Source organism: Eleutherodactylus coqui, chromosome 2 (genome assembly GCF_035609145.1).
Source record: "Eleutherodactylus coqui strain aEleCoq1 chromosome 2, aEleCoq1.hap1, whole genome shotgun sequence".
Lineage (NCBI taxonomy): Eukaryota > Metazoa > Chordata > Amphibia > Anura > Eleutherodactylidae > Eleutherodactylus > Eleutherodactylus coqui.
Window position 1 is genome coordinate 278058763 of NC_089838.1, and position 11708 is coordinate 278070470.

The 11708-nt window shown below is 44.1% G+C and overlaps 1 long non-coding RNA gene across 1 annotated transcript; it reads right to left on the reverse strand.

Moving 5' to 3' along the window:
- Nucleotides 1–3140: 3140 nt before the first annotated feature.
- On the reverse strand, nt 3141–7832 carry LOC136612604 (uncharacterized). Its single transcript, XR_010790405.1, has 2 exons — nt 7465–7832; nt 3141–3663 (listed from the first exon to the last, which is right to left on the reverse strand). It is a non-coding gene; the product is annotated as an uncharacterized lncRNA (long non-coding RNA).
- Between the last annotated feature and the right edge of the window lie 3876 nt (nt 7833–11708).

Here is an 11708-nt window from a genome sequence, read left to right on the forward strand (position 1 = left end):
GCACACATAGCCAACAGATAATTTATATTTAACCCAGTTATAATATATCATTTGAATTTAATTAAAAGAGCATTAATATAACTAATAACAGGAGGTCATAAGCCAATCACTAACAGCCCCCTCTAGAGTCCTAATTAAAGGGGTTCTGACCCGAAAACAAAAAATGTACTCACCTTGCCTGGCCAGGACCGATCGCCAGGCATGTCCCCTCCAGCTGGCATCTTCTTCGGTGGCTTCTAGAAGCAGAGCAGGAGCGGTCAAAATGACCGCTTCCTGCTCTGCTCCGTCCATCAGCCACTTCCAAGGTAAACGGACGGGCCGCCCACAGCAAGCACGTCACAAGCAGTGCTTACTGTGGGCAGCCCGTCCGTCCTGGCTGAAGTCAGAGTTCTGCGCATGCGCAGTGGAGACGCGGCCCGTCCTGACTCCTGTCAGAGGGCACCTCTCCACTGCGCATGCGCGGATTCCCGGAGGGGGGGAAGGGGGGGCGGCTCGTCGGAGGATGAAGAGGAGCCTGCTGGGAGATGACCCCGCTGCACAACAACAACAGGAACAAAAGGTAAGTATAAGATTATTATGCTTTAGCAGCTATTGATCGTGGGTTCCCTGTGTCCATTAGGCAGACCAGGGAACAATGGCTTCTAAAGCATAAAAATCGGATTTGTGTCAGAACCCCTTTAAGCACTCCCATTATGTAATAGGGGCATTAATATGTAACCGCTATTCCATGGGAACTGTTGCTAAGGACACTATCAGAGAATGCCGCTACACGTCCACACGTCATAGTACGGCACCATTGTGGAACGCAGCAATGAAGTGGAACGCACCTGTGAAGTAAGTTTTAAATCTTTCATCATTCAATTCTATTCTTTATCTCCCTGCCATATATACACCGGAGCGCCGTGAATGTTTACTACCTATACCCATCTCTTTTTTCCGGTGTACATACATACCTGGAATCACCACATGACGCTCTCCTGATGGAATCTCATAATTAGACCTGTGTATTGGATATCTCTCATCCAGCTGGTGATAACTCTAGGCGTAATACAGTCACACAGATCATCTGAATATTAACGTACCGGTGCCCCCTAGGGTGACGTCAGAGTGAGTCCTATCTAATATAAAAAGTATCATTCTTTCCTCCCACAGGAGCGCTGCCTATTGACCATTGTTATCCTTGAAGATTAAACGCTCTTTTGGACATTGGCAGTGATCTCAGAAGAGGGGTATGCAGATATTGGGGTATGCAGGGGTATGCGGAAGATTATGCGCACCTAATCTGATAATTACATTTCTCTTATTATTTCCTAACTGTATTGAGAATTAATCCCAATTTATAGCCAGATGTGCTCGTTATTAGTGCTATTACAGCTTGTTAAAGGGATCTGATTGCTGAAAGGTATCAGTCAGGGGAAGGTGACCAAAAACTTTCCAAGGAATTACATATACCATAGAACACAGTAAAGACAGTCACCAAGAAGTGGATAAAATTTGGCACAACAGTGACATTACCAAGAATGTCCTTCAAAAATTGATAAAAAGACCAGAAGGAAATTGATCCCGAAGGCTGTCAAGAGGCGTACAGTGACATTAAAGGAGCTGCAGGAACTTCTGACAAGTATTGGTTGTGTAGTGCATGTGAGAACCATCTCCTGTGTTCTTCATGTCTGGGCTGTGGGGTACCGGGGCAAGACAGAAGACTTTTCTAACAAAGGCAAACATCCAAGCCCGGCTATATTTTGCCAAAACCTGCATGAAGTCTGCCAAAAGTATGTTGGAGAACGTGTTATTGTCTAAGGAGACCAAGGCTGAACTTTTTGGCCATAATTACAAAAGGTCTGTTTAACACAAAGCCATCACTGCGCATCACGAGAAGATCAGCATACCCATAGTGAAGATGGTGGGGGCAACATTATGCTTTGGGCTGTTATTCTGCTGATGGAACTGGGGCTTTAGTCAAGGTAAAGGGAATTATGAAGCGTTCCAAAAAGCAGAAGATGAAGAGACATTTCATCTTTCAGCAAACAACAACCCAAAGCATACCTCCAAATAAACATAAGAATGGCTTCATCAGAAGATCAAAGTTTTGGAATGTCGCAGTTAGAGCCCAGACCTGAATCCCATTGAAGATTTGTGGATCAACCTGAAGAGGGCGCTACACACATGATGCTCTCATAGTCTGACAGATATGGAGCACTTTTGTAAGGAACAGAGGGCAAAAATTGCAAAGTCAAGATGTGTCATTCTGATAGATACCAACCCAAAAAGACTGAATCCTGTCAAAGGATGCATCAACAAAGTATTAGTTTTAGGGTGTACATACTTATGCAATCACATTATTTTAGTTTTGTTTTTTTTCACCCTAAAAAATGTCATTTTGTTTTCCAATGGAACTGAAGATGGAAATAAATCTGAAATGATTCATCTTTGTCAGATTTTTTAACATGACAAAACATGGCATTTTAACAGGGGTGTGTAGACTTTTTATATCCACTGTGGATAACCATTGACAATAGGTATTTTCTGTGACTATCTCCTCTCCTCTCTGCAAAATGCAGAGGTTACAGAGCATGCTTAGAGCAGTCTCCCATACAAGTCAATGGGTTCCCTCTTGTCCATTGTGTGAAGGACCCATAAGACTGCCGTAAAGCATATCATATAAATGCTGTTAAATGTAGTTCAGGAAATATGGCCGCCCCCATAGTCATGTACAGACAAAAGAATAAAAAATTCTACAATCAGAAAATTAAAGCAGATTTGAAAAATGTCATATGTTTGGGTAGTTCCACATTCGCATTGGAGCCTCTGGTGGGAGGTTCCATTGCAGATCTGGCACAAAATCTGTCTAAAAGCTGGGCAGCTGAGTGGAAATCGAATGTACCCCATTATAGTCAATGGAGTCCGTTTGGCACTGTTTGGTTCCATCCTAAAATAGAGTTATGGGGCCATGGGAATTCCTCTTTCCTGCTCCCTGAATGGAGCAGGAAAACTGAACACCTGATGCAGATGTGAAACCCTTTCTCTATCTGGCATTAATTAATAAAATGTTTTTTTTTCATCATATCGCCCCTTTAACAATACTTTGCCTTATACATTGACCAATGCAATTTCATAGAAATTCTTCATTTCAGATGAAGTCATTATAATAATTTTGGTTTATTCACATATTCGGTCATGGACATGTTGTAGCAATCAGTGACAAATCTGTCTTCCGACACGTGATTTATCTTGGTACATCGGTATATAAACCCGACTGGGCATTTGGTTTTGGTAGCTGTTGTAATAACGAGAGTCCATATCATTGCCAAAGTTGTACCTCATGTTACTAACTGCATTGCCTAACATGAAACCTCCAACTCCTCCCGCAATGGCGGCACCAGCCACATATTTCATGTTGGTCTTTTTTCCTTTTATGAGGCTTAGACTGCTTATTGTAGTTGCTCTTTCCGGGATTATAATTATTTCCCCAGCGGCCACCATGAGCCAAACACAGATTCCCAACGGCTCCTGTGTTTAGAAGACTTAGAGTTGCTGCCTCCATATTTCGAGCCACCACCTCTACTACCCTCTCTTCCTTCGCTCCTAGAGCCCACAAACAATCCAATAAAGAAGGTGATTAGTGCAACGAAAATCCAGAAAGGTTTTGCCATTTTGATCAATCTGTAATAAAAAGAACAAATATTGAAAAAACAATTCTTATTTCATATATACAATATAATTCATGTATCTTATAACGTTATACAGAAAAAAGTTTAGTAATATGTCAGTAGTAGAGATGAGAGAGCATACTCGCTAAGGACAATTACTCGAGCGAGCATTGCCCTTAGTGAGTACCTGCCCGCTCGGAAGAAAAGGTTCGGCTGCCGGCGCGGGTGAGAGGTGAGTTGCGGGAGTGAGCAGGGGGGAGCAGGGGGAAGAGAGGGAGAGAGAGATCTCCCCTCTGTTCCCGCCTGCTCTCCCCCATCGCTCCCCGCCCCCCGCCGTCACCCGAACCTTTTCTTCCGAGCGGGCAGGTACTCACTAAGGACAATGCTCGCTCGAATAATTGTCCTTAGCGAGTATGCTCGCTCATCTCTAGTCAGCAGAATAAAATATTATTGCTGTCAGAAATAATCTTGTAGACATGATACCTATAACTGGTGTATCCCAGCCACCATATGGACCCCAACATACTGGTGTACTTTCCCCTCTGACATTAACTTGGTCCTTGACCTCCTGTCTTGTGGAGAGGTGGAGTGACTCTCTTACTTCTTTCTCCTCCTTATCTTCTTTCCTCCATCTTTACTTTTCTTAAGGTCAAAAACTTGCTATTCCAAGGTTCCTTTCATTCTAGACTCTTCTTAAAGCATCACTAATGTCTCTAATTATAGTTTTTATGATTTATATCTGCTTTATTCAATATAGCATGAAAATATTACGGACTATTTGAAAGAAGATACAAATGGGAAAGGTTCATGATGTTATAAGCAATGCCTTCCTCCTTCTCACTGAAAGTATTCCCAGCAATAAGAGGCCGCCTATAATAGTCTTGGTGAAGCATCTCTAAGGCGCGTTTCACATGGGACAGAGTAGGCCGCACGATGCACCACAAGACGCAATACATTCCTCACTAAAATCTGTAGGCTACCTGTGGATTTAGATGTGGAATTGAAAGTGGCTTCAAACCAGCTCGCAATTCCACATTAAAATCGTCCAGCCGCGTAATTTCGCTGAGTGTGAAAGGTCCCCATAACAACCAAAGACCGAGTTATTTGTTGTCTTGTATTCAGTCTGCTCCAATTACACAAAAGAACTGAAAAAGTGAATGTCATCGCAGCCACAGCCAGAATTCAAAGCAGCTAATTGCTTCCAGTGCAACCGCCCTACAGAAAGATAATATCATCTAATGCTAATCTTTACAGAATTTTTGGACTATTTTCTTGTTGTTCCTTTCACAATGGGACCTTAAACTAATTGCTGCATTATAATTGTGATCTGACTCACAGATCACCAATTACTGCATCAAAACCTACAGTAGTCCGGCACAATCAGGATTATGAAAAACCATCTATTCATATTTCCCTGATTATTGGGTTATTAAGACATGGCTAATATAATACCCATCATAAGTCAGGGGTTTCCTTGGGGGTTCTCCAGTTTCCTCTCACACTTCAAAAACATACTGATAGACAGAGGCTGGTTGGCAAGTTTTAGTCTAAACGGCAAGTACACAACAATGGCCCATGAGCAGTGGCCCACCCTAAGGGTAAAAACTATAGGTGAGCGAGTATACTCGCTAAAGGCAATTGCTCGAGCGAGCATTGCCTTTAGCGAGTATCTCCCCCGCTCGAGACGGAAGGTTCGGGTGCCGGCAGCGGGCAGGGAGCTGCGGGGGAGAGCAGGGCGGAATGGAGGGGAGATCACTCTCTCCCTCTCTCCCCCCTGCTCCCTCCTGCTGACAGCCGCTACTCACCGCTTCCCCGCGCCGGCACCCGAACCTTCTGTGTCCAGTAGGGGAGATACTCGCTAAAGGCAATGCTCGCTCGAGCAATTGCCTTTAGCGAGTATACTCGCTCATCTCTAGTAAAAACACATGATTAGCTGGCCATATGCAGTCAAACCACACCAACATGCAGTGGTCAATGGTCACACACATTATTAGCAAAATTCTGCAACCAATTGCTGCAGTTTGTAGGCCTGGTTTGGCTGTGTGCCACCAGCCACATCATGTGTTTGCACCCTAACTGTTTATCTATTTACCATGAATATAGCATCAAAATAAAGTTCATATTTAATAGAGCAGCAGAACCTCATTACATAAATAGAGCATCAGTACCAAACTCATAACATACATACAGCACCATATCCAAGCTCATAATATAAATACAGCACCAGAATTGAGTTCATAACATAAGTACAATAGTAAAACCAAGCTTATTACATAAATACAGCACCAGAACCAAACACATAACACAAGCACAGCATCAGAACTGAGCTCATAATGTAAATACAGCCCCATAACTAGGGTTGCCAACCGACCGCTATTTTTACCGCCAGGCCGGTAACGGTATTTTTTTTTTTTACCGGCCCTATTACAAGCCGGTATTTTTTGACGCCATCGGAAGGTAGGGGTGTGACAAGGCTTTGATAGAGGGACGGCCCTGTCACATCCCTCATGACACAGTAATCCCCTTTACAGTGTGTACTAACACAAACAAAACAAATCAGCATTGCACAAATGGAGGGCTCTTTCTCATGGCTTTTCACTGAACTCACAGGCTGCTTCTTCTCTCTCCCTATAGATCCTAAACTGAAAACTCTGACTGTCCGACTCCTCCAAAAGTCCCAGGAATTGTGCAAAAACTGGTACAATTTGGACAGAAGGATAACTAAATTCACGTCTCATCTGTAAACTTTAACCCTTGTATTGCTGTATAGCCTGAGCTCAGGCAAGGTTCTGCAGGTTTAAAACAGTGCAATGCAAAGTACATGTAATATACATTATTAGGCAGGTGGGAAATATGCTCAGTCCCTGCCGCTTGCAGTGGAAACTAAATGCTGTAAGAGCAGTAATAGCAGGGCAAGCAGCCGGGACAGATGCAACATTCAGTTACAAGGCCGGTTGGCCCAAATCAATGGCTTGAGATACCCGGTGGGCAGATACCCATCCTACCCCACGGCCCAACCTGCTGGTAGATTATTTTTTGCTTCCTATAAGATTGGCCCTAGTATAAGGGGTTCTGAGATCTGAGGGAGGTGATTGTAATTGTATGTCTAGTAGTTTTATATTTAAGTCAGCTATCTATGAGTGGCAGGATATACTTGAAAAAGGCTCCCAACAGCCGAAACGCGTTGTATGTGTATGCCAAGTCCCCTTAAAAAGGGACCTATTTGTGTTTGTTTAATAATAAAAACTATTTCCTGATATCGGATCGTGAGGAAGCAACTTTCGATTCTGGTGGAGGTGGTTTTCGGAGTTAACAATTGTTTAGAGCCATCTCGGACTCCTGAGGGGGGAGGCTGACACTCCCCTCTCCTAAGTGAGTATACATCATCTATCCTGTGTGTTTGCAGCGCAGCTTTATTGTGATCGTTCTGTGACTTTTTACCCCATCACTTGTTGATGGGGGTTTTATTCTTCTCTTTGGCTGCAGCTCTCCATTTGTTTGGATATCACTCAGTGTGGACTTGGCTCTATTAATCTCTCGCATTGGACTGATCAACATGGAATTTGTCCCAAGGCGCTGTCCTATTTTTTTGTCTTGGTTCTGAGATCATAAAATGACATTCTGAACCTGTTGATGACAGAGACTGATGAGAGTGAAGGCAATCTCTGTAGTGCATTGTGGAATATGAATAATGCATAATGTATATGGGTATTTCGGGAGGATGCATAAACTACAGAACAGTGATTCCAGGACCGAAAAGTGGATAATGAATAAATGAAACCTTATAATCTGAAATCCAGAGGTCGGTACTTACGGATGTACAGCTGGAGGTGCGTGGAGCAGTCAGAGGCGAGCAGTGCTGAGAAACGTCCGTCTCTGTACTGTTCTCCATGGACAGGAGGGCTGGGCATTCACGTGACGTCTGATCTAATGTGTTTTTCAATTTTCAAATCATTTGTGCATGGGGGGAGGGGAATCTAGACTTTCTGTTGCCTGAGATGAATCCTGCAGTGGCAGCCCCTCCTTGTGAGACTCTATGATTCTATGTGAATTTGTAGAAGTAAAGAAGCAGCAAGCTCCAATGCATGCTAAGAGAGAATGTAAAACTGTGAATTTAACGCATACACCCCCACACCTTACTATTAGGGCTTCAACAGATGAGCGCAGGGGTGTAACTATAGGGGATGCGGTTGCACCCGGGCCCAGGAGCCTTGGGGGGCCCATAAGGCCTCTCTTCTCCATATAGAGAGCCCAGTACTATGAATAAAGCATTATAGTTGGGGGCCCTGTTACAGGTTTTGCAATGGGGCCCATAAGCTACAGGTTACGCCTCTGGACGAGCGCAAGCGCGAATACACTCACCGCTGCAAAGCTGTTCACATGCATGTAAAAAAAGTTTTAAAAAAAATCAGAACGATAGGGCAGGACCTATCTTTTTTCACACGTAGGAATATCGCGCGAGAAACATGCTCATGAAAACAAAACCATTGAAATCAATTGCTTCACTTCGCCCCCTTTTTTGTACAGAATGTTCCAAAATTGTGGTCGCCTGTCGAAGCCCTTAGTTGGCAACTTCCTTCAAAATATACATCAGAAACAGAATAACTCAACTTATCTAAGAAAGGGGCCATGTCCCCGAAATGCGTAGTATGCTGGTATGTATAATAATGGGTATAATAATAGTGGATTTGGGTTTTAGACTCGGCCTCCATTGTCAATTATTAAGAGTTGCACAATTATACTCAGTATTTTCTTCTTCACTATATTAAGCAAATTGTGGCATTTTCTGGGCCAGCAGCTCTTTCAATTATCACCGTCCTGTCAACGTATCCTACCAGTTTGATTTATAATCCTCCGGAGTAGCTCCACTTCTTGTACACTCACGGGGGTCCATGCGAAGGCATAGTAGAATATTTGTTCAGTAGAGTGAATGAATATTTGCACATTCGAACATTCACACAAAAGATTATTCTCACATGTGAAGCCAGCCCCTTCCTTAACCCCAGAAAACTTTGGCGCGAAAGGCGCCTGGTATATACTATAAGTCTCTGACTGGCCTCACTGCGGGCAAACCGGAGACGCAGCTCCAGTAGGGTGTGCAGAGCTGCAGCCCACTTTGTGTGAGAGATACCCCAGGACTGTAAGAGGGGGTAAAGGGGAGGCTAGGGAGTGAAATGGCTGCAGCCATTACCATCAGCAATGAAGCGGTGTGAGCGCACTGTCCCCACGCTGGGGAAGCAGCACAGGAAAGACATTCAGAAAAGACCTGATGACTGGGCCAAATGAAAGACACAGACTACGTGGAGAGGAAGGCTCCCTTCCTGCAAGGACTTGGTCCTGAAGTAGACAATAGCAAAATGCACCCGGAATAACAAAAACTGGCAGACACGTGAGACCGCTCTCAAAAGACTAAGTGTACTATCTAGTGTGACATGGTAAAATAGACACACTTTTTAGACTACAATTGTTTCTTAACTCCATAAACGCTTGTATTTTGTAACTGCGCTTTCTTCTATATGATCAGAATATGTTATGCAAACTATTCCATTTGGGATCAGTCATACAAGTAACCTTTAAGAATAGAATGCATCTTACTGTAAAGAATATTGTGTGGTCTGAGAAAACTTAAAGGGCATGTCCACACGGGCGGACTTGCTGTGTAATGTCTGCAGTGGACATTCTGCAGCACATCTGCAGTTGAAAGTCTGCATCAAAACCCGCGTCATTTGGTGAGGATTTTGATGGGATTTTTAGTGCAGGTTTTGCTGCAGAATTCACCCCCTCGTTGAGAAAAGGTAGACACCGCAAGCATAAAATGGATGTACTACGGATTTAAATTCTGCACCGCATGGCAGTTTCCTCATGGATTTTATGTAGATTTTTTCCCACAGTGTCATCCACTTCTCTGCTACTATAAATGCCCTCCATACGGAAAATCCTCAGCAAATCCGCCCCGTGTGAACAGGGCCTGACATCCTTGAAGATTAAACACTCTTTTGGACATCGGCAGTGATCTCAGAAGAGGGGTATGCAGATAATGAGAAGATTATGCGCACCTGATCTGATAATTGCATTTCTCTCATTATTTCCTAACTGTATGGAGCATTAATCCTGATTTGTAGCCAGGTGTGCTCCTCATTTGAGTCACGTTCCGTATACTGGCACTATTCCTAGTATTAATTAGGAGTCACATGGGTACCAGGATTTGACAATTATTTCTGATTTACAGCCGGATGCATTTTCTTGTAAGCTCTCATTAATTTTTCTACTAAGGATGTATACCTTACTTTCAATTTCTTCCTGGTTAGCTCAAGCCTTAGGCCTCATGTTGGGTAAAATAACATTTAAAATCCGCAGTGGATCACCCGCACGCGTCATCTGCGCCCCATAGGGATGCATTGGACACCCGCAGGTAATTAAATACCTGCGGATGTCATTTTTCCCTGAGGCGCAGGTTGCATGTGCAGGAAAACACCCGCAGCATGCTCCATTTTAGTGCGGGTCTCCCGCAGGCTTCTATTGAAGTCTATGGAAGCCGCCCGGATCTGCGGCACACCCGCAGCTGAATTTCTGCTCTCCGGCGTGGAAGCGGGAGAGCAGGAGTTCAAAAAAACAAAAACGTGCACGGTGCATGAGCGCGGCACTCTGCACTCGGAGAGCAGATCCGCAGCGTCCGGACAGGTGAGTAATTCTTATTTTTAGGCCTCCTGTCAGCGGGAAGGGAGGGGCCCGCTGCGGGATTCTGCATGGAGAATCCACATCAGGCCTGATTTTCCCCGTGGACATGAGGCCTTAGGGTGCTATTGCATGAGTACTAGCGTGAGCCTCTAACACGTGTTTTCCAGACAATTGCTGAGTGGCACCTATGAACGCAAGTGCCACCCGACAATTAGTGCTATTGCAGCTTATTAATAGCACCAAATGCCAGGCGGCATCTATGCTCACAGGTGCCACGCAGTAGTTGTTGGGAAAATGTGACCACTAGCACCTTAAGTGACGAGAAGATCTAAATAAAGAAGTCTATATATACCTGAAGTCTTTACAATAAACTTTAGAGCACACTTAGGGTGGCTTCACACGAGCGTTTTTGTGCCTACATAGGTGCCTACATAAGTGCGCACCCATGTAGTGCAAAGACATGCGTGAATGCAGGTCCGTGCATTGCCTTCAATGGAGCTGCAGCTGCTGCCGGCGGCTCCATTGAAAACAATGGTCTGCCGGCACCCCTGAATTGTTTTTCAGGGAAGAGCTTTACATATAAGATGTGTTCTTCATCCACACGGGGATTTAGAATTCCTTTGCGGCACCTGTCACAGATGTGGCAGGTTCAGCAACAGAGAATTCATTTTCCACACGGGGATGAAGCAGCAGATGTGTTCTTCATCCCCGCGGGGATACTGCAGCAGCGGACAGGTAAGTTTTTTTTTTTTACACTAAAATTGTTGTTTTTCAGGGAAGGGCTTATATTTAAAGCCCTTCCTTGAAAAACAATTATGGGGTGCCGGCAGCAGCCGCGGCTCCATTGAAGACAATGCATGCATTTGCTATTGTGCACGCATGTCCTATCTTTACAGGCACGCATCTGTAAAACATGGACATGTGTACACACCATAGGCAATGCATTGCTTGTAATAGATGCGTGTTTTTGTGCGCGCGTATGCATGCACAAAAACACGCTCGCCTGAAGCCACCCTTAATCTTATAATGAATCTGTGGGAAGTTACTCTGGTTTGCTCTCCAGCCTGATGGCATTAGAAAGTCCAGTAGGAAACTTCTTGTCCAAGTGGTTTATATTTTAGCTACTCAGACACGTGGGACACTGACTTTGGTCACCAACTTCAGCACTATTGTATGTTTAACAGATATAAAGTAATAATACTATACAACAGTTTGAATGTCAGCAGCGGATACACTAGAAGGCAGAATGAGCAGTAGCAACATTTATACCAGACCATGAACTGTCCAGTGGTACCATTTACACCAGAGTGTGGACTGATCAATCGTTTACACTAGAGAATTAATACATTTGGTGCATTTGCAGTGTCCCGTAGAGTGAAC